The sequence below is a fragment of the Capra hircus genome, chromosome 21, assembly GCF_001704415.2.
Source record: "Capra hircus breed San Clemente chromosome 21, ASM170441v1, whole genome shotgun sequence".
NCBI classification, from domain to species: Eukaryota; Metazoa; Chordata; class Mammalia; order Artiodactyla; family Bovidae; genus Capra; species Capra hircus.
Genome location: NC_030828.1, coordinates 49,369,007 through 49,389,487, shown reverse-complemented (window position 1 = coordinate 49,389,487; position 20,481 = coordinate 49,369,007). Strand labels below are relative to the sequence as shown.

Genomic DNA, 20,481 nt, shown 5'->3' with positions numbered 1-20,481 from the left:
CCAAAGAAGACATAGGTTTCTCATGCAACTTTTTTTAATGGGTCTCAAATTCTGTGACAGATTTTTTTGGTCAAGTTGTTTTCATTAAAAAGCACTGATTTTAAAAACTGATAACTTAAACTGCCACACACAAAACATATTGTCCACAAAAACATTCTCCTTTCCTTCTGAAGGTTTTACAATGCATTGTTATCATTAACCAGTCTTTTACTATTAAACTTAAATGGCCAATTGAGACAAACAGTTTTGAGACTATTCTTCCACCACTGATTAAGACTGGGGTAGCAGGTACTGGGGATAATATTCATTTAGCCTTCTGAGCTTTCTGGGCAGACTTGGTGACCTTGCCAGCTCCAGCTGCCTTCTTGTCCACTGCTTTGATGAGATAACACCCACAGCGACTGTCTGTCTCATGTCACGCACAGCAAAACGGCCCAGGGGAGGATAATCAGAGAAGCTCTCAACACACATAGGCTTGCCAGAAACCATATCAACGATGGCAGCATCACCAGATTTCAAGAATTTAAGGCCATCTTCAAGCTTTTTGCCATAACGACGATCAGTTTTCTTCTTCAGCTCAGCAAACTTGCAAGCAACATGGGCTGTGTGACAATCCAACACAGGTGCATATCCAGCACTGGTCTGGCCTAGATGGTTCAAAATAATCACCTGAGCTGTGAACCCAGCTGCTTCCATTGGTGGATCATTTTTGCTGTCACCAGCCACATTGCCATGATGAATGTCTTCGACGGATACATTCTTGACATTGAAACCCACATTGTCCCCAGGAAGGGCTTCACTCAATGCTTCATGGTGCATTTCTACAGACTTCAGTTGTTACACTGACTGGGAGCAAAGGTGACCACCATGCCAGGTTTGAGAACACCAGTCTCCACACAACCCACAGGGACAGTACCAATACCACTAATTTTATAGACATCCTGGAGGGGCAAATGCAAGGTTTGTCAGTTGCATGTGTTGGTGGCAGAATGCAATCCAGAGCTTCAAGCAGGGTGATTCCACTGGCATTGCCATCCATATGGGTGAATTTCCATCCCTTGAATCATGGCATGTTAGCACTTGGCTCCAGCATGTTGTCGCCATTCCAGCCAGAAATTGGCACAAATGCTACTGTGTCGGGGTTGCGGCCAATTTTCTTAATGGAGGTGCTGACTTCCTTAACAATTTCCTCGTATCTCTTCTGGCTGTAGGATGGCTCAGTGGAATCCATTTTGTTAACTCCAACAATTAGTTGTTTCCTCCAACAATTAGTTGTTTCACACCCAGGGTGTAAGCCAGAAGGGCATGCTCACAGGTCTGCCCGTTCTCGGAGATACCGGCTTCAAACTCACCAACACCAGCAGCAACAATCAGAACAGCACAGTGAGCCTGGGACGTGCCTGTAATCATGTTTTTGATGAAGTCTCCATGTTCTGAGGCATCAATGATGGTAACATAACACATGCTGGTCTCAAATTTCCACAGGGAGATATTAGTGGTGATACCACGCTCGTGTTCAGCTTCAGTTTGTCCAAGACTTAGGCATATTTGAAGGAGCCCTTTCCCATCTCAGCAGCCTCCTTCTCGAACTTTTCAATTGTTCTGTTGTTGATCCCACCACATTTGTAGATCAGATGGCCAGTCGTGGTAGACTTCCCTGAATCTACATAGCCAATGACGACGACGTTGATGTGGGTCTTTTCCTTTCCCATTTTTGCTTAGGTTTAATGGTGGTGTTGGAGAAGACTCTTGAGAGTCCCTTGGACTGCAAGGAGATCCAACCAGTCCATTCTAAAGGAGATCAGCCCTGGGATTTCTTTGGAAGGAATGATGCTAAAGCTGAAACTCCAATACTTTGGCCACCTCATACAAAGAGTTGACTCATTGGAAAAGATGCTGATGCTGGGAGGGATTGGGGGCAGGAGCAGAAGGGGATGACAGAGGATGAGATGGCTGGATGGCATCACTGACTTATTGGATGTGAATCTGAGTGAACTCCGGGAGTTGGTGATGGACAAGGAGGCCTGGCATGCTACGATTCATGGGGTCGCAAAGAGTCAGACATGACTGAGCGACTGAAGTGAAGTGAACTGAACTGAATGGTGGTTTTCACACCTGTGTCCTAGAGGCAAACCCGTGGTGAAAAAGCAATAAATTATTCTTTTTAAACCAGAAGGAATGAAGAGGCTACGCCAAAGCGGAAATAATGCCCAAGTGTGGATGTGTCTGGTAGTGAAAGTAAAGTCCGAGGCTATTAAGAACAATATTGCATAGGATCCTGGAATGTTAGCTCCATGAATCAAGGTAAATTGGAAATTTTCAAACAGGAGATGGCAACAGCGAACATCAGTATTTTAGGAATCAGTGAACAAAAATGTACGGGAATGAGTAATTTAATTCCGATGACCATTATATCTAATACTGTGAGCAAGAATCAAAGCCACAGTCATCAAGACAGTATGGTACTGGCACAAAGACAGACATATAGATCAATGGAACAAAATAGAAAGCCCAGAGATAAATCCACACACATATGGACACCTTATCTTTGACAAAGGAGGCAAGAATATACAATGGAGTAAAGACAATCTCTTTAACAAGTGGTGCTGGGAAAACTGGTCGACCACTTGCAAAAGAATGAAACTAGATCACTTTCTAACACTGCACACGAAAATAAACTCAAAATGGATTAAAGATCTAAATGTAAGACCAGAAACTATACAACTCCTAGAGGAGAACATAGGCAAAACACTCTCCGACATAAATCACAGCAGGATCCTCTATGATCCACCTCCCAGAATTCTGGAAATAAAAGCAAAAATAAACAAATGGGATCTAATTAAAATTAAAAGCTTCTGCACAACAAAGGAAAATATAAGCAAGGTGAAAAGACAGCCTTCTGAATGGGAGAAAATAATAGCAAATGAAGCAACTGACAAACAACTAATCTCAAAAATATACAAGCAACTTATGTAGCTCAATTCCAGAAAAATAAACGACCCAATCAAAAAATGGGCCAAAGAACTAAATAGACATTTCTCCAAAGAAGACATACGGATGGCTAACAAACACATGAAAAGATGCTCAACATCACTCATTATTAGAGAAATGCAAATCAAAACCACAATGAGGTACCACTTCACACCAGTCAGAATGGCTGCGATCCAAAAATCTGCAAGCAATAAATGCTGGAGAGGGTGTGGAGAAAAGGGAACCCTCTTACACTGTTGGTGGGAATGCAAACTAGTACAGCCACTATGGAGAACAGTGTGGAGATTCCTTAAAAAATTGCAAATAGAACTGCCTTATGACCCAGCAATCCCACTGCTGGGCATACACACCAAAGAAACCAGAATTGAAAGAGACACGTGTACCCCAATGTTCATCGCAGCACTGTTTATAATAGCTAGGACATGGAAACAACCTAGATGTCCATCAGCAGATGAATGGATAAGAAAGCTGTGGTACATATACACAATGGAGTATTACTCAGCTGTTAAAAGAATACATTTGAATCAGTTCTGATGAGATGGATGAAACTGGAGCCGATTATACAGAGTGAAGTAAGCCAGAAAGAAAAACACCAATATAGTATACTAACACATATATATGGAATTTAGAAAGATGGCAGTGACGACCCTGTATGCAAGATAGCAAAAAAGACACAGATGTGTATAACGGACTTTTGGGCTCAGAGGGAGAGGGTGAAATGATTTGGGAGAATGGCATTGAAACATGTATAATATCATGTAAGAATCGAATCGCCAGTCTATGTCCGAAGCAGGATACAGCATGCTTGGGGCTGGTACACGGGGGTGACCCAGAGAGATGTTACGGGGAGGGAGGTGGGAGGGGGGTTCATGTTTGGGAACGCATGTACACCCGTGGTGGATTCATGTCAATATATGGCAAAACCAATACAGAATTGTAAAGTAAAATAAAGTAAAAATTAAAATTAAAATTAAAAAAAAAAAGAATCCCTTAGAAGAAATGGAGCAGCCCTCATAGTCAACAAAAGAGTCCAGAATGCAGTACTTGGGTGCAATCTCAAAAATGACAGAATGATCTCTGTTCATTTCCAAGGCAACCATTCAGTATCACAGGAATTCAAACTATGCACAAACCACTAATGCCAAAGAAGATGAAGTTGAACGTGTCTACGAAGGCCTACCAGACCTTCTAGAAGTAACACCAAAAAAAGATGTCCTTTTCATCATAGGGACTGAAATCCAAAACTAGGAAGTCAAGAGATACCTGGAGTAACAGGCAACTTTGACCTTGGAGTACAAAATGAAGCAGGGCAAAGGCTAGCAAATTTTTGCCAAGAGAACGCACTGGTCAGAGCAAACACCCTCTTCCAAGAACACAAGAGATGACTCTACACATGGGCATCAACAGATGGTCAATACCAAAATCAGACTGATCATAGTATTTGTAGCCAAAGGTGGAAAAGCTCTATACAGTTAGCAAAAACAAGACCAGAAGCTGACTGCGGCTCAAATCATGAACTCCTTATTGCAAAATTCAGACTTAAATTGAATAAAGTAGGGGAAACCATTATTTTCATGATAATATAGTAGAAGTGACAGATTCAAGGGATGAGATCAGATAGACAGAGTGCCTGAAGAAGTATACATGGAGATTCATAGGAGCATACATGAGGTGGTGATCAAAACCATCCCCAAGAAAAAGAAATGCAAAAAGGCAAATGGTTGTCTGAGGAGGCCTTACAAATAGCTGAGAAAATAAAACCAAAAGAAAAATGAGAAAAGGAAAGATACCCATCTGAATGCAGAATTCCAAAGAATAGCAAGAAGAGATAAGAAAGCCTTCTTAAGTGAACAATGCAAAGAAATAAGAGGAAAATAACAGAATGGGAGAGACTGGAGATCTCTTCAAGAAAATTAGAGATACCAAGGAAACATTTTCATGTAAAGATGGGCACAGTAAAGGACAGAAATGGTATGGACTTAACAGAAGCAGAAGATATTAAGAGGAGGTGGTGAGAATACACAGAGGAATTATACAAAAATGTCTTCATGACTGAGATAACCACGATGGTGTGATCACTCACCTAGAGCAAGACATTCTGGAGTATGATGTCAAGTCACCTTAGGAAGCATTGGAAGTGATAGAATTGCAGCTGAGCTGTTTCAAATCCTAAAAGATGAGGCTGTGAAACTGCTGCACTCAATATGCCCGCAAATTTGGAAAACTCAGCATTGGCCACAGAACTGGAAAATGTCAGTTTTCATTCCAATCCCAAAGAAGGGCAATGGCAAAAAATGTTCAAACTATTGCATAGTTGTACTCATTTCACATGCTAGCTAGGTAATGCTGAAAATTCTTCAAGCTATGCTTCAATAGTCCACGAACTGAGAACTTCCAGATGTACAAGTTGGATTTAGAAAAGGCAGAGGAACCAGAGATCAAATTGCCTGCATCTGTTGGATCACAGAAAAAGCAAGGGCATTCCAGAAAAAAATCTGCTTCTGCTTCATTGACTACACAAAAGCCTTTGACTGTGTGGATCACAACAAATTGTGTAAAATTCTGCAGGAGATGGAAATACCAGACCAGCTTACATGCCTTCTGAGATACCTGTACACAGGTCAAGAAGTAACAGTTAGAACCGGACATGGAACAACAGAACTGGTTGAGAATTGGGAAAGGAGTATGTCAAGGCTGTATATTGTCACCCGGCTTATTTAACTTCTATGTAGAGTATATTATGTGAAATGCTGGGCAGCCTGAAGCTCAAGCTGGAATCAAGATTGCCAGGAGAAATATCAATAACCTCAGATATGCAGAGACCACCACCCTAATAGGAGAAAGCGAAGAAGAACTAAAGAGCCTCTTGATGAAGGTGAAAGAGGAGAGTAAAAAAGCTGGCTATAAACTCAACATTCAAAAAACAAAGATGGTGGCAACTGGTCCTGTCACTTCATAGCTAATAGATGGGAATAAATGGAAACAGAAACATTGACAATTTTATCGGGCTCCAAAATCACTGTGGATGGTGACTGCAGCCCTGAAATTAAAAGATGCTTGCTCCTTGGAAGAAAAGCTATGACATACCTAGAGGGCGTATTAAAAAACAGAGACATCAGTTTGCTGGCAAAGGTCTGTCTAGTCAAAGCTATGGTTTTTCCAGTAGTCATGTATGGATGTGAGAGTTGGACCATAAAGTCGGCTGAGCTTTTCAAACTGTGGTGCTGGAGAAGACTCTTGAGAGACCTTTGGACAGCAAGGAGATCAACCCAGTCAACATAAACGAAATCATCCCTGAATATTCTTTGTAAGGACTGATGCTGGAGATGAGCTCTAATACTTTGGCCACCTGATATCCTTATGCTGAGAAAGATTGAAGGCAGGAGGAGAAGGAGATGGCAGAGGTTGGATGGCATCACTGATTCAATGGACTTGAGTTTGAGCAAACTCAAGGAGATAGTGAAGGACAGGGAAACCTGGCAGGCTGCAGTTCATGGGGTCACAAAGAGTCAGATATGACTGACTAAACAACAACCACCACCCTTGTTTTAGCCAGGACATGGAAGCAACCTAGATGTCCATCAGCAGATGAATGGATAAGAAAGCTGTGGTACATATACACAATGGAGTATTACTCAGCCATTAAAAAGAATACATTTGAATCAGTTCTAATGAGGTGGATGAAACTGGAGCCTATTATACAGAGTAAAGTAAGCCAGAAAGAAAAACACCAATACAGTATACTAATGCATATATATGGAATTTAGAAAGATGGTAATGATAACCCTGTATGTGAGACAGCAAAAGAGACAGATATATAGAACACTCTTTTGGATTTTGTGGGAGAGGGAGAGGAGGGGATGATTTGGGAGAATGGCATTGAAACATGTATAATATCATATAAGAAACGAATCACCAATCCAGGTTTGATGCAGGATACAGGATGCTTGGGGCTGGTGCACTGGGATGACCCAGAGAGATGGTACGGGGAGGGAGGTGGGAGTGGGGTTCAGGATTGGGAACTCATGTACACCCATGGCGGATTCATGTTGATGTATGGCAAAACTAATATAATACTGTAAAGTCAAAAAAAAAAAAAAGCACATGGACACCTACCAAAAAATAATAAAAAATAATAAGTAAAAATAAATAAAATAAAAACTAGAGAGTATTTTTAAATATATGATCACATTTGAAAATCTTTCTCTACCAATTTTTTTTTGAGTATCTGTGATATACTAGGTACTATTTTAGGTACTGCAGATTTTTCAGGTTTTCATGAAATAAGCATGACTAATGCCATCTCTCTCATTTTATAGACATCAAAAAAAAATTGAGTCAAAAAAATTTGATGAGTCAAAAAAATTTAAAAAGCTGAAATAACCAATCCATAATCTCACAACAGGGAAGTAATGAGATTAGGACTTGGGCCCAGATCCTATGACCTTAAATCTTTTGTTGTTTGAATTGCACAAGACAGTTTTCCCAGCAAAAGTTCAATAACAATATGCTAAATAGGAAAGTGGTATTTTAAGAATAAGAAATTAGAAACTCCATAGCTTTGGGGTGGAAAGACACTGGGCAGCAAACCTAAGGAATTGAATGTTTGGGCACTTAATTGATATGAGAGTGGAGAGAAGGTAAACTCATACATCAGGTCACTGAATCATTCATTCTTTCAAAAAAAAAATCTAACATCTACATACTAGGCACTGAATAGACAGGGTTACAGAAAGTATGAGGTTTAGAGAAGAATAATAGTGTCTGTGATGTCACATGTATGTGTGTGGTACTTGCTTAGTCATGTCCAACTCTGTGATCCCATGATTGTAGCCCATTAGGCTCCTCTATCCATGGAATTCTCCTAGCAGGAATATTGGAGTGGTTGCCATTTCCTTCTCCAGGGGATCTTCCCAACCCCAGAATCGAACCGAGGTCTCTTGCATTGCAGGCAGATTCTTTACCCTCTGAACCACCTGGGAAGTGATATCACATACATTGACATACATAAAGACAAGCAGGATAGTTGAAAACTAAAGTCAACACTTTTTTAGTTATAGTTTTTAGTTTAGTTTGCATAAAGAATGATTTATATAGAATTTGCATTTGTTAACACTGGAATTGAGAAGAGGAGTTATGTCTAGAATTAAATAATTGAGAAATTGGGATGGTAATATAGTTTAAAATCATAACTATAAAGCTAATAACAAGGGACATGTTGTGTGATTAATTAAAGGAAATGCCAGAATAGGCAAATATAGAAACAAAGTAGATTAGGGGTTACCTAGGACAGGATGGAAAGAGGTAGGGAGATTGAAAGATGATGGCTAAGGGCTATGGGGAAATGAAAATCTTATTAATAACTAGTGTAATAGATATATATCCCCTGTGACTATACTAAGAGTCATTGAATTGTACCCTTTAAATGAATGAATTGTATGGCATGTGAATTATATCTTAACAAAGCTTCTAAATACAAAACCATAACTATAGTTGAGTTATCAGAGACATAAGAAATTAAAAAAATTCAAAGGACCAAAGAGACTGACTTTTAAGGAACAGTTATAATTAAATAGCAAGTGATAAATAAGATGGCAACCAATATATTCAAAATCTCATTGAGAAATGCCCTAGATTTGAAAAGCTAAAACATCACTGAGATAATTTATAGTGCCCATAAGAACACATATAGTATCAGAAGCTAAAAGTTTCAGACAGATAAGGTATGAATAAATAAAGGGGAAGTACAGCAAGTAAATCCATTACGATTATACAGCGGAAGTGACAAATAGATTCAAGGGATTAGATCTGATAGACACATTGCCTGAAGAACTATGGACAGAGGTTCGTGACATTGTACAGGAGGCAGGGACCAAGACCGTCCCCAAGAAAAAGAAATGCAAAAAGGCAAAATGGTTGTCTGAGGAGACCTTACAAATACCTGTGAAAAGAAGAGAAGCAAAAGGCAAAGGAGAAAAGGAAAGATATACCCATGTGAATGCAGAGTTCCAAAGACTAGCTAGGAGACGAAAGAAAGCCTTCCTCAGTGATCAGTGCAAAGAAATAGAAGAAAACAATACAATGGGGAAAACTAGAGATCTTTTCAAGAAAGTTAGAGATACCAAGGGAACATTTCATGCAAAGATAGGCACAATAAAGGACAGAAATGGTATGGACCTAACAGAAGCAGAAGATGTTAAGAAGAGGTGGCAAGAATACACAGAAGAATTATACAAAAAAGATCTGTATGACACAGATAATCACGATGGTGTGATAAGTCACTTAGAGCCAGACATACTGGAATGTGAAGTCAAGTGGGCCTTAGGAAGCATCACTACAAACAAAGCTAGTGGAGGTGATGAAATTCCAGCTGAACTATTTCAAATTCTAAAAGATGATGGTATGAAAGTGCTGCAATCAATACGTCAGCAAATTTGGAAAACTCAGAGAAGTGGCCTCAGGACTGGAAAAATTCAGTTCTCATCCCAATCCCAAAGAAAGGCAATGCCAAAGAATGCTCAAACTACCACACAAATGCATTCATCTCACATGCTAGCTAAGTAATGCTCCAAATTCTCAAAGCCGGGCTTCAACACTACATGAACTGTGAACTTCTAGATGTTCAAGCTAGATTTAGAATGCAGAGGAACCAGAGATCAAATTGCCAACATCCGCTGGATCATTGCAAAAGCAAGAAAGTTCCAGAAAAACATCTACTTCTGCTTTATTGACTATGCCAAAGCCTTTGACTTGTGGATCACAACAAACTGTGGGAAATTCTTAGAGAGAAGATAATACCAGGCCACCTGACCTGCCTCCTGAGAAATCTGTAGGCAGGTCAGGGAGCAACAGTTAGAACTAGACATGGAACTACAGACTGGTTCCAAGTATGAAAAGGAGTACATCAAGGCTGTATATTGTCACCCTGCTTATTTAACTTATATGCATAGTACATAATGAGAAATGCTGGACTGGAAGAAACACAAGCTGGAATCATGATTGCCGGGAGAAATATCAATAACCTCAGATATGCAGATGAAACCACTCTTATAGCAGAAAGTGAAGAGGAACTAAAAAGCCTCTTGAAGAAAGTAAAAGAAGAGTGAAAAAGTTAGCTTAAAGCTCAACATTCAGGAAACAAAGATCATAGCATCCGGTCCCATCACTTCATGGGAAATAGATGAGGATACAGTGGAAACAGTGTCAAACTTTATTTTTTGGGGCTCCAAAATCACTGCAGATGGTGACTGTAGCCATGAAATTAAAAGATGGTTTTGTAAGTCTTTTTTCTTCTGTTGTATTTCTTGACTATATAAGTCCATTTAACATTTGTTGTAAAGCTGGTTTGATGGTACTGAGTTCTCTTAACTTTTGCTTTTCTGTAAAGTTTTTTATTTCTCCATCAATTTTGAATGAGATCCTTGCTGGGTACAGTAATCTTGGTTGTAGATTTTTCCCTTTCAGTACTTTAAATATATCCTGCCATTCCCTTCTGGCCTGTAGAGTTTCTGCTGAAAGATCAGCTGTTAAGTGACAGTTTCCCTTGCATGTTGCTTGTTGCTTCACCCTTGCTGCTTTAAATATTCTTTGTTTGTGTTTAGTCTTTGTTAGTTTGATTAGTCGGAGAAGGCGATGGCACCCCAGTTTGGTTAGTATGCGTCTTGGCATGTTTCTCCTTGGGTATATCCTGTATGGGACTCTCTGCACCTCTTGGACTTGATTAACTATTTCCTTTTTCATGTTGGGGAAATTTTCAACTATAATCTCTTCAAAAACTTTCTCATACCCTTTATTTTTCTCTTCTTCTTCTGGGACCCCTATAATTCAAATGTTGGTGCATTTGATATTGTCCCAGAGGTCTCTGAGACTATCCTCAGTTCTTTTCATTCTTTTTACTTTATTCTGCTCTTCAGAAGTTATCTTCACCATTTTATCTTCTAGGTCACTGATTCATCCTTCTGCTTCAGATATTCTGCTATTGATTCTTTCTAGAGTATTTTTAATTTCAGTAATCGTGTTGTCTCTGTATGTTTGTTCTTTAATCTTCTAAGTCTTTGTTAATTGAGTCTTGCATTTTCTCCATTTTGTCTTCAAGTTTTTTTATTATCTTTACTATCGTTATTCTGATTTCTTTTTCAGGTAGTTTGCCTATTTCCTCTTCATTTATTTGGACTTCTGTGTTTCTAGTTTAGTTTGTTCCTTTGTCTAGTATTTCTCTGCCTTTTCTTTCTTTTTTTTTTTTTTTTTTTTTGGTAACTTATTGTGTTTAAGGGCTTACTCCTTGGAAGAAAAGTTATGACCAACCTAGATAGCATATTCAAAAGCAGAGACATTACTTTGCCAACAAAGGTCCATCTAGTCAAGGCTATGGTTTTTCCTGTGGTCATGTATGGATGTGAGAGTTGGACTGTGAAGAAGGCTGAGCTCTGAAGAATTGATGCTTTTGAACTGTGGTGCTGGAGAAGACTCTTGAGAGTCCCTTGGACTGCAAGGAGATCCAACCAGTCCATTCTGAAGGAGATCAACCCTGGGATTTCTTTGGAAGGAATGATGCTAAAGCTGAAACTCCAGTACTTTGGCAACCTCATGCGAAGTGTTGACTCATTGGAAAAGACTCTGATGCTGGGAGGGATTGGGGGCAGGAGGAGAAGGGGATGACATAGGATGAGATGGCTGGATGGCATCACTGACTCAATGGACGTGAGTCTGAGCGAGCTCCGGGAGATGGTGATGGACAGGGAGGCCTGGCGTGCTGCGATTCATGGGGTCGCAAAAAGTCGGACACGACTGAGTGACTGAACTGAACTGAACTGATTCCCAGCCTTCGTGGTTGAATTCTTTCTTCCTTTTGGTTTCTGCCCACCAAAGGTTGGTCCAGTGGTTTGTGTGAGCTTCATATAGGCTGAGATTTCTGTTCAGTTTTTGTTTGTTTTCCCTCTGATGGGCAAGGCTGAGTGAGGTGATAATCCTGTCTGCTGATGATTGGGTTTGTCTTTTTGTTTTGTTTGTTGTTAAATGAGCTGTCCTGCAGACAGTGCTACTGGAGGTTGGGTTATGATGGATCTTGTATTCAAGTGGTTTTCTTTATGTGAGTTTTCACTATTTGATACTACCTAGGGTTAGTTCTCTGGTTGTCTAGGGTCTTGGAGTCAGTACTCCCACTCCAAAGACTCAGGGCTTGATCTCTCTCCAAAGACCAGCCTAGGTCCAATCTACCAAGAGGAATTTCACCTGAAATGAAAGGCCTTTTACTTGAGTTCCAAAAGCCAGTGTACAAGAACACAACAGAGATCTCTGACTCAATGGAAACTTGGTATTGCCTGCCACATGGACAGTCCTCCTTGGATTGCAACACATGACTAGAGGGTCTGTCCTTGGCAGTGGTCAGCAGAACTCTGCTCCCTTTTTAATTAAATTTTTTTTTCCTATTGAGTTTTACTAATTTATATATTTTGGATATTAATCAACCCCTTATTTGATATATGACTTGCAAATACTTTCTCCTATTTGGTAGGTTTTCTTTTCATGTTGTTAATGGTTTCCTTTTCATTTTGTTAATGGTTTTCTTTCCTAAGCAGAAGCTTTTTAGTTTGATGTAATCTCACTTGTTCATTTTTTCTTTTGTTTCACTCACTTTGGGGCTTCCCTGGTAGGTTAGACAGTAAAAGCCATTCGCTTTTGGTGTCAAATTAAAAAAACAAACCAAAACACCAAGTCTGATGTCAAGGAGATTACCACCTAAAATTTAGGGCCTCTGTTCTTACTTTTGAATCTTTAATGCCTTTTGAGATAATTTTTGTATATAGTGTAAGATGGTATTCCAGTTTCTTCCTATTGCTGTGATTTGTGTGTCTAGTTTTCCAGTATGATTTATTAAGGAGACAAAAATGGTAATTCTCAAAATATATTTGATTCTTAAAGGAAGGAGATGATAAAGTAGCTAGTAGTGATAGGGGATAAGTAGTAAACTAAGGGATTTTATACATGTATTGTTTGATTTTTTTTATTAAAATACCCTTGATTTATAATATTGGATTAGTTCCCTATGTACAACATAAGTGAGTGAGTGATAGTCACTCAGACATCACCAACTCTTTGAGACCCCATGGAGTGTAGTCTGCCAGGCTCCTCTGTCCATGGAATTCTCCAAGCAAGAATACTGGAGTGGGTTGCCATTTCCTTCTCCAATATACAATATAGTGAGTCAATATTTTTGTAGAGTATATTCCATTTAAAGTTATTATAAAATATTGGCTATATTCCCTATTCAGTAAAACATATCCTTGAAGCTTATTTGGAAAAGACCCTGATGCTGGAAGGGATTGGGGGCAGGAGGAGAAGGGACAGCAGAGGATGAGATGGCTGGATGGCTTCACTGACTCAATAGACATGAGTTTGGGTAAACTCCGGGAATTGGTGATGGACAGGGAGGCCTGGCATGCTGCAATTCATGGGGTCGCAAAGAGTCAGACACAACTGAGCGACTGAACTGAACTGAAGCTTATTTACTTTATAGGCAGTAGTTTGTACCTCTTAATCCCCATTCCATTGGGGAAAGGACTTGGGGGAGGGGCACAATAGGGGAAGAGGATTAAGATGTGCTGTTTGATATTTACTGGATACAAACATTAAAAAATTTTTTATACTAGTGTGGGGAAAATTCCACTTTAAAAAAAAAAAAAGAGGTTGAGTATATTAGAGAAAGGATAGTGACAATTCCTGAAAGTGAAGATGGAAAATGAGATGCAAAACTTAGATAGGGCACTTGACACTGGTTATTTAGCTTTTAATAGCCAGGGCTATTTAAGCTGTTTACAGACCTGGGGGTGTGTGGTATATAAATGTAAAAGTCTCATTTAATGACAGAGGCTCTCATTTAATGACAAATAGGCAAGGTCAGGTAAAGGTTTCCTCATTTAAGATAAAGGAGGCTTCTGAATATTTGTAGGCAGGGGAAATGAGTGGACACTGAGAAAGGAAAGAGGAGGTATGCAATGTCTTTAATTGCTACTCTGTAGACAAAGACAAGCAATTATGAGGAGAAGAAAGGAGAAAGGACTACTGAGTTGCATAAACTCACTGAAAGTCTTTTTTATTTTTTTATGGTTTTATATGTCTCATTTTCCAAGTCCACAATTTTCTGCATTTGTCTAGTTTTCTAGTTTTCTGCATTTTTTTCAGTAAGTGTAAGAAACCAGTATTCTCAGGTTAAGATTTATTTTGAAAAGTAAATACTAACAAGACTAGTCGGTTCATAATCCTAGTTCAGATGTATTTATTTTTTTCCATAGAACTTAGAATAATAGCAAATGAAGCAACTGACAAACAACTAATCTCAAAAATATACAAACAACTTCTGCAGCTCAATTCCAGAAAAATAAACGACCCAATCAAAAAATGGGCCAAAGAGCTAAATAGACATTTCTCCAAAGAAGACATACGGATGGCTAACAAACACATGAAAAGATGCTCAACATCACTCATTATTAGAGAAATGCAAATCAAAACCACAATGAGGTACCACTTCACACCAGTCAGAATGGCTGTGATCCAAAAATCTGCAAGCAATAAATGCTGGAGAGGGTGTGGAGAAAAGGGAACCCTCCTACACTGTTGGTGGGAATGCAAACTAGTACAGCCACTATGGAGAACAGTGTGGAGATTCCTTAAAAAATTGCAAATAGAACTACCTTATGACCCAGCAATCCCACTGCTGGGCATATACACCGAGGAAACCAGAATTGAAAGAGACACATGTACCCCAATGTTCATCACAGCACTGTTTATAATAGCTAGGACATGGAAACAACCTAGATGTCCATCAGCAGATGAATGGATAAGAAAGCGGTGGTACATATACACAATGGAGTATTACTCAGCCGTAAAAAAGAATTCATTTGAATCAGTTCTGATGAGATGGATGAAACTGGAGCCGATTATACAGAGTGAAGTAAGCCAGAAAGAAAAACACCAATACAGTATACTAACACATATATATGGAATTTAGGAAGATGGCAATGATGACCCTGTATGCAAGACAGGGAAAGAGACACAGATGTGTATAATGGACTTTTGGACTCAGAGGGAGAGGGAGAGGGTGGGATGATTTGGGAGAATGACATTCTAACATGTATACTATCATGTAAGAATTGAATCGCCAGTCTATGTCTGATGCAGGATACAGCATGCTTGGAGCTGGTGCATGGAGATGACCCAGAGAGATGTTATGGGGAGGGTGGTGGGAGGGGGGTTCATGTTTGGGAACGCATGTAAGAATTAAAGATTTTAAAATTTTAAAAATAAAAAAATAAATAAAATTAAAAAAAAAAAAGATCCTGGAAACCTAGACATACAGCATTAGAAGAGATCCTTTTTATAATCCTTTATAATTTTTTTTCCTGACCAACATGTCACAAAATTATATACTTCTAGTAACTGAACTGCAGATTTTTTTACAAATCCATTCAGTATGCCACACAAAATCATTTAGAAATGGTAGTTCTATAGTGATCTACTTATAACACTATATGGTGCAAGAATGAGGCTTTTTCCCATTTGCAACAACATGAATGGACCTAGCGATTGTCATACTGAGTGAAGTAAGTCAGACAGAAAGACAAATATCACATAGTATCACTTATATGTGGAATCTAAAATAATGGCACAAATGAACTTATTTACAAAAGAGAAAGAGAGTCACAGATGTACAAAACAAACCTAAGTTTACCAAAGGGGAAGTGCAGAAGGGATAAATTTGGAGTCTCTAATTGACATATATGCATTACTATATATAAAATAGGAAGGCTTCCCTGGTGGCTCAGACGGTAAAGCGTCTGCCTGTGATGCAGGAGACCCAGGTTCAATCCCTGGGTTGGGAAGATTCCCTGGAGAAGGAAATGGCAACCCACTCCAGTACTCTTGCCTGGAAAATCCCATGGATGAAGGAGCCTGGTAGGCTAGAGTCCATGGGGTCACAAAGAGTCAGACATGTCTGAGTAACTTCACTTCATTTCGCATATATAAAATAGATACTGTATAGTACAGTACTATGTAATGACCTATGTGGGAAAAAGATCTTAAAAGGAGTGGATATGTATGTATGTGTAACTGGTTCACTTTGCTGTACATCTGAAACACAATTGTGTAAATCAACTATACTCCAATAAACATTTAAAGAATGAGGCATTTTTTTCCTCTGTTAAAAATGGGTAAAATGACATAATTATGTGATTTAATATTTTCTAAACTTAAATCCATCTTTTAAAAGGCAGATATAGCATACTTTGTAGCATTTACATTGGACTCAGGTATAAACAGGAATATGAAATACATTAGAATTAATGAAATACCAATGAAAGTAAAGAAATACAAATCTACCGTGAACATAATTCACAATATCTTTTACATTGTGTCTTAGTCTGTTCAGGCTGCTCTATCAAAATACTACCTACTGGGTAGCTTATAAATGATAGAAATTTATTTCTCATAGTTCTGAAGGCTGGTGGAGTCAGAGATCAGGGTGCCAGCATGGTCAGGTAAGAGCCCTCTTCAAGGTCACAGACTTATTATGTCTTCACACAGCAGAAGTGACAAGCCAGCTGGTTCTCTGGACTCTTTTAAGGTCACTAATCCCATTCTTAATGGTTCTGCCTTGGTGACCTAATCACCTCCCAAAGGCTCCACCTCCTAATACAATTGAATTGCTCTAGGTGGTAGCTTTTTAACATACAAATTTGTTAGTCTACAGCACACTATAACATGTTTTCACCTATACAAGTTCAAATATAAAAGGCAGCTTCATTTCTTTATGCCAAATAAATCAATTTGAATATACTGAATTGTACTGTCTGCAGGAAACAGCAAAGCTGATGGAACATCTAATGCGCTAATTAGCTGGCAGACCTCTTCTCTAATGGCACATCTTTTCCATTTCAGTATAATCATGACAAGATGCGAGTTAATCACATCTGTCAACTATTAAGACCTTCCCTGATGGCTCAGATGGTAAGGAATCCGCCTGCAATGCAGGAGACCCAGGTTTGATCCCTGGGTCAGGAAGATCCCCTGGAGAAGGGCATGGCAATCCACTCCAGTATTCTTGCCTGGAGAATCCCATGGACAGAAGAGCCTGGTGGGCTACAGTCCATAGGATCACACAGAGTCAGACATGACTGAAGTGACTTAGCATGCATATCAACTGTTAAGACTCATAATATTCTGGCTAAAAATGCCTTTGCAACGATTATCTTCCCTGTACAGTTTAGAAAGGCAGAGACAAGATATTTTCCTATCTAGTAGCTTTGTTTCCTAACTGATCATTACAATGAAGAGAAAAAAATGCATGAGTCAGTCTGAACATACTGCATCTCTGTTATAGTTGGTCAAATATTCTTATTTGGGTTTAAATGTAATTTACTCCTTTCTTTATTCCTAGAAGTGGCATACCCAATTACTCCAGAAAACTGTTTCAACTAGCTCTGATGCTCTCTATAAATTGTAAGGTTCTTTGGGAAACTGTTTAATGTAACTTCTAATATCACATATAATTTCTATTAAAACTTCTGGATGTAAACCTTTATATAGAATGTTTTTTGAAATTCAACTATATAGAACTACAAGTAAAAAATTCTGAGATCTTAATTGAAAGTAATGATGACTTGCCTTCTCATACCTAAACTTCCTGGATTGCCCTCAGACAGCATTAAGAGGTGAAAAAGAAGTATGGGAAGAATGAGACCTGAACTTTAACCCCCACTCAACTATTATTTAAAGAATTGGCCTAGTGGATAGTGGACTTCAATGATGAGACCTATCTTTAGTCTGTTTTATATGAAACATATTAATCCATGTGCTTCCAAAGGTCTTTTAATTCAAAATGACGATGCTTTCTAAATATCAAGCCTAATAAGGCTACCTTTAAAAAGTAATGAAATCTTAAATATTCATAGGATGCCACATGAGGGTTTTGGTGACTTAAGGATGTAAACTAGGAGAGGGAATAGTTTAGAGGACCTCTGTGTTCCATTCCAAATAGGAGATTCTATAATTCTCTGAGGTTCTCTAAGCCTCAATTTCCTCATCTGAGACAGAAGTCACTATAATTAAGGTATAAGATTGTTTAAAGTTGAGATGAGGAGATGAAGAGAGAAAAAATATGAGCTTTATCCCAGAAGCCCCCCTAGATACATCCTCTATAAAACGAACTTCAGATTTAACTATTGCTAACTCATACGTTCCTTACTCTTATTGCAAAAAGTGCCTGGGCTCATTTCTACAGCACTGTTAAATTAGAGAGGGGAAAACACAATAATAATTTATTTATTTTGTCTTGGTATCTGAATGTTATTGTTGTATGTCCAGAATTTGTTAAATTTTTTTGTCATTAAATTTTTTCTTGCTATATTTTTTCTATAGATTTTCCATTTAAATGAAATACAGTGCAATGAGAAATAGAAGTATTTCAAACTTCTTGTTTAATCTGAAATGACTGTCTTATGCATTATGATTAAATAATCAATTCCCTTATAATTGACATGAAACATACAAATGTAAAATAATTTTATTATGGGTTATGATATGTTTTTTTTAATTTTTTCTTTTATATTGGAGTGTGGTTGATTACCAATGTTAATGTTGTGTTAGTTTCAGGTGTACAACACAGTGATTCAGTTGTACATATACATGTATCTATTGTTTTGCAAATTCTTTTCCTATTTAGGGTATTATAGAATATTGAGATGAATTTCCTTTGCTATACAGGGAACTCATTATCTGCTATATCTGTTAATCTATTTGGTTATCTGTTTTAGATATAGCAGCTTTTTTTTTTAAAATAAGCTTTCTGCCCCCTTCTCTTTCTCTTCTCCTTCTGGCATAATGCATGAATTAGTTCATTTATGATGTGCCAAACACTCTGTAGGCTTTCTCACTTTTTAAATTATATTCTCAAGTAAAATCACAAACAAAAACCTAACCTTACACCAAAAGCAACCAGAGAAAGAAGAACAAGCAAAACTCAAATTTAGTAGAAGGAAAGAAATCCTAAAGATTAGATCGGAAATAAATGAAATAGAAACAAAGAAAGCAATGGAAACTATCAACAACACTAAACTTTGAAAAGATAAACAAAATTGATAAACCTTTAGCCAGACTCATCAAGAGAAATAAAAGAAGCTACAGGAGACACCACAGAGATACAAAGGATCATAAGAGACTACTACAAGCAACTATACCAATAAAATGGACAATCTAGAAGAAATGAACAGATTCTTATAAATGTACATGCTTTCAAGACTGAACCAGGAAGAAATAGCAAATATGAACAGACAAATCACAAGTTCTGAAACTGAAACTGTGATTTAAAAGACTTCTAACAAACACAAGTCCAGGACCAGACAAAGATACCACACACAAAAAAATTACAGGTCAATGCCACTGATGAACACAGACATAAACAAAAATCCTCAAAATACTAGCAAACCAAATCCAACAATACAGTAAAAGGATCATACACTACAATCAAGTGGGATTTATCCCAAGGATGCAAGTATTTTTCAATATCCACAAATCAATCAGTGTGATACACCACATCAAACAGTTAAATAAAATCCATATGATTATCTCAATATTTACATAAAAAGCTTTTGACAAAATTAAGCAGACATCTATGATGAAAACTCTCCAGAAAGTGGGCATAAAGGGAACATACTTCAATGTCATGAAGGCCATATATGACAAACCCACAGTCAACATCATAGTCAAGTGTTGAAAAGCTAAAAGCACTTCCTTTAAGATCAGAAATAAGATAAGTATGTCCACTCTCGCCACTTTCACTCAACATAACTTCGGAAGCCCTAGCCATGGCAATCAGAGAAGACAAAGAAATCCAAATTGGAAAAGGAATAAAACTGTCACTGTTTGCAGATGATCTAATACTATCCGTAGAAAATCCGAAATATGGTACCAGAAAACTACTAGAGCTCAACAGTGAATTTGGTTAAAGTTGCAGGATACAGAATGAATATGCAAAAATCTGTTGCATTTCTACACACTAACAATGAACAATCAGAAAGAGAAAGAAACAATCCCATTTACCATTCCAGAAAAAAAGAATAAAATACCTAATAAGCCTACCTATAGAGGCAAAAGAGTGGTGCTTAGAGAACTATAAGATGCTGATGAAATAAACAGAAGATGACATATAGACACGGAAAAATATACCATGTTCTTGGACTGGAAGAATTCAATGTCAAAATGACTATACTACCCAAGGTGATCTACAGATTCAATGCAATTCCTATCAAATTGTCAATGGCATTTTTCACACAATTAGAACCAAAAGAATCTTAAAATTTGTGTGGAGACACAAAAAGCCTAAAATAGTCAAAACAATCTTGAGAAAGAACAGAGCTGGGGGAATCAGGCTCCCTGCTTCAGAGTACAAAACTACAGTTATCAAAACAGATGCTGCCACAAAAATAAAAATAGAGA

General features: G+C 38.1%; 1 non-coding gene and 1 pseudogene across 1 annotated transcript; one reads left to right on the top strand and one right to left on the bottom strand.

The window, feature by feature from the left end:
- Window positions 268-1,712, bottom strand: LOC102189438 (annotated as a pseudogene).
- Window positions 15,798-15,869, top strand: TRNAH-GUG. Its single transcript has one exon. It is a non-coding gene; the product is annotated as a tRNA-His (tRNA).